Genomic DNA, 3,387 nt, shown 5'->3' with positions numbered 1-3,387 from the left:
CAGAGAAATTATTTCAAAAAGAGAATAAAATAGAGGTTGCTAGGGATTGAGGAGAGGGAATGAACAGGGAATTATTGTTTAAACAATTGTTGTTGTTATTTAAACAGTTACTGTTATTGTTTAAATAGTCACTGTTTAAAATGGGCCCTGAAGTTCTGTCTGGGATCATGTAGAAGATCTTGAAATTGATGGTGGTGATGATTGTACAGCATTTTGAAGATACTGAAGGCCACTAAATTATACACTTAAAATAGTTAAAATGGTAAATGTAACATGTATTTTACATGAAAAGTGCAAGAGAAAAAGAGAAGGGATGAAGAAAATACACCATGGGAACAATCAAAAGAAAGCAAGAAGAGCCATTAACAGAGCATTAACAGAGTAGAACTTCAGAGCAAGTAAAACTTTCAGAGCAAAGAAAGAGGAATGTTGCATAATAATAAAGGAGTCAATTCTCTAAGACAATTGAACACCTAATATGCATCTAGCAACAAAATAGTGAAATACATAGGTAACACTGATAGAAGCTACATAAAAGGAAAAAAAAATCAGCTTGTATGGTTGGAGTCTTTAACCCCTATATGTAATTTGAAGTAATTGATTAGTAGGCCAGACAACAATACCAGAAAGAACAAGGTAGTAGTCATGGTTCCCCGTGGAAACAGAGTCAACAGGGTGCGTATGTATGTGGGGGGGTGTCTGGTGGTGGTGGGATTTAAGGAATTGACTCATGATTACAGAGACTGTCAAGTCCAAACCCTTCCCAATGGGTCACACACTGCAGACCTCTGGATGACGCAGTAGTTACAGTTCAAGTGTGGCAAAACAGTCTGGAAAAGGAATGCCACCCGAGGAAGTCAGGAGCCAGTGAACACGTTTATTTTACACCAGTGTTCTGGGCTGGAATAACCTCCAACAAAAGTCCTGGCAGCAAAAGCCTGCCAAGACTTTTATATGAGGCATAAGCAGGAGTTACAAAAGCAGGACACGACGGCCTGGCAGTTGTGATTAGCTAGCAGGATGAGATTATTGGTTACAGGGCTAGGTTGATGATCATAAGTTACAATTAGGCACTCTGAATGTTTGGTTATGCTCTTATGGTTACAGGGCCCGGGAAAGCAATTACAGAGCCATGAAGCAGTTACAGCTAGATAGTCAAAGAGAACAAAGTTTTTAAAAGAACAATTTTTCTTTGTACAGTTTTTCCCTTTTACAAGTGCAAAGATGTCTGATGTGGCACTCTTGCTCTGGGGAGGTGAGTATTTTCATTCTACTCATGCCTTCAGCTGGTTGGATGACACCCACTCACTTTATGGTAGACAGTAAACTTTACTCAAAATCACCAGGTGTTAATCTCATCCAATAAATCCTTGTGGAAGCACTCAGAATGGTGTTTGACTACATTATCTAGGCACGATGATTCAGCCAAGTTAATGCACAAAATCAATCAATGTAGATTAGTTGAACAGCTCCATCTATAAGCCAGATCTTATTCATGTCTATAGCCCACTTTACCTCACAGCAGCAGAATATTCACTCTTCTCTGACTCACACAGAACCTTCATCAAGATAGAGAAAAAAAAATGAGGGTCATATTCTGGGATCAGAATCTTCACAAATTGAAAAGAACAGGAATCATCTGTAATGCGCTCTCACATCACAATGGAATTAAATGTTTAAAACCATTAAAGTTCCAGAGCAAGATCTAGAAAAAGATCTTAACAGTTAGGGTCAGGTAGATTATTATTTTTTTCCCATAATTTTATTGATAAACAAATAGCAATGAGACAGTTGCAAATCAAATCGGTAGGACAGTTTCAATAATTAACACACTGCATACATTCTTCCTAGTGGTTAACTGCTGTACAAGAATCATTCTATTCATTAAGAGAATGTAACTATATATCTATTCAAACCACTTTGAATACACAGGTAGATTATTTTCAAATAAAAGATTCAAGAGAAGATCTATAAGTGAAGACAGTTCATTTGTTTGTTTATTTTTGTCTTTTTTTTTTTTTTTTTTGTATTTTAAGGAAGGGTCTGCAGGATGTTCAGGATCTCACTACTAGATTGGACTTGTAGCTGTCCGCCTGTTTATAGCCTCCAAAGAGCTGGGATTATAGGCACATGCCACCATGCCCAGTCTCAATTGCCATTTGAGCAAGCTCCGGGGACAAGGGGCACAGCAGGCCTGGGGGTCAAACTCCCGGCCCCTGCACCTGCTTGCAGGCACTTTAATCTGCTGAGCTATTTGGCCTTCCCTTTTTTGTCTTTTTGAGACAGTCTTACTACTCAGTTCAGGCTGGCTTTGAGTTTACTTTGTAGCCCAGATTGATCTGGAACTCGCAATGTTTCTCCCGCCTCAGCCTCCCAAGTGCTGGGATTATAGGCATGTACAACCATGCCTGGCTTAAAGGAAAACTGTTAAATTGACTTCCCTAAAATTTTAAATGGTGTGATTCAAAAGAAGCTATTGAGAAGATGAGGTGAAATCACTCAACTGGGAAAAATATTAGGTCATTATAGATCTGATAAGTGACTTGTTTCAAAATGTATAAAAAAATCTATGAACTCAACAGTAAGACAAAGGCTGAAAGAAATGAAGACCACCCATTGTGGTATGTATCTAAATATCCCACACAAGTCTTGTGTGTTCAGAGGTGCGGCTTTTGGGTGGTGGTTAGACATAGGATTGCTATACTCAGCAGTGGGTTAACCCACTGGGAGGTTCACGGCTGAGTATGTTCTCAGGAAGTGGGGCCTGTTTGGAGGTGGGTCACTGGGGATGTAACCTGGAAGAGTATATCCTTGTCCTGGGTTCCTCCCTTCTCTCTCTGCTTTCTGGGTGGCATGGATCAAGAAACTTGTTCTGCTGTGACTTCGACTGTGCCATTTTGGCCTTTGAACCAGTTACCATGGAGTGAATCCACTAAAACCATGAGCCAAAACAATCCTTTCCTCCTTTAAGTTGTAGTGTTGGGTATTTTGTCCTTACCACAACAAGTGACTGATATACCTCCCAAATGAGAATAGCAAAAGCTGTGTGCTCCAGTCTTGTTCTCAGTGTAGGCCACTGTCACTTGTATTTGGCAGAGAATCAAAGGCAAGCAGAAATAGGAACACCTCCTTGTGAGAGAGAGAGGGCTTCTATGTGTACTGGAGGCAGCTGTTGCCCTGGCAAAGCTGGAGATGGCTGACTGGAAAAGAGATATGCTGTGGGACATTTGACTTCTCTGGTTGGAAGCAAGGACAATAGTGATCAATTACTGATCAGGTCCTGGCCGCTTGGGGCCAAGTGTTATAAAAGTTAATGTTTAGCCTCCTGGATTTTCACTACAGATAGCACCCAGTTTCCAGATAGTGGGCTGCCTTCCTACGCTGGTT

Source organism: Octodon degus, unplaced genomic scaffold, assembly GCF_000260255.1.
Source record: "Octodon degus isolate 3935 unplaced genomic scaffold, OctDeg1.0 scaffold00312, whole genome shotgun sequence".
In the NCBI taxonomy this organism is placed as follows: Eukaryota; Metazoa; Chordata; class Mammalia; order Rodentia; family Octodontidae; genus Octodon; species Octodon degus.
This window is presented reverse-complemented; position numbering follows the sequence as displayed.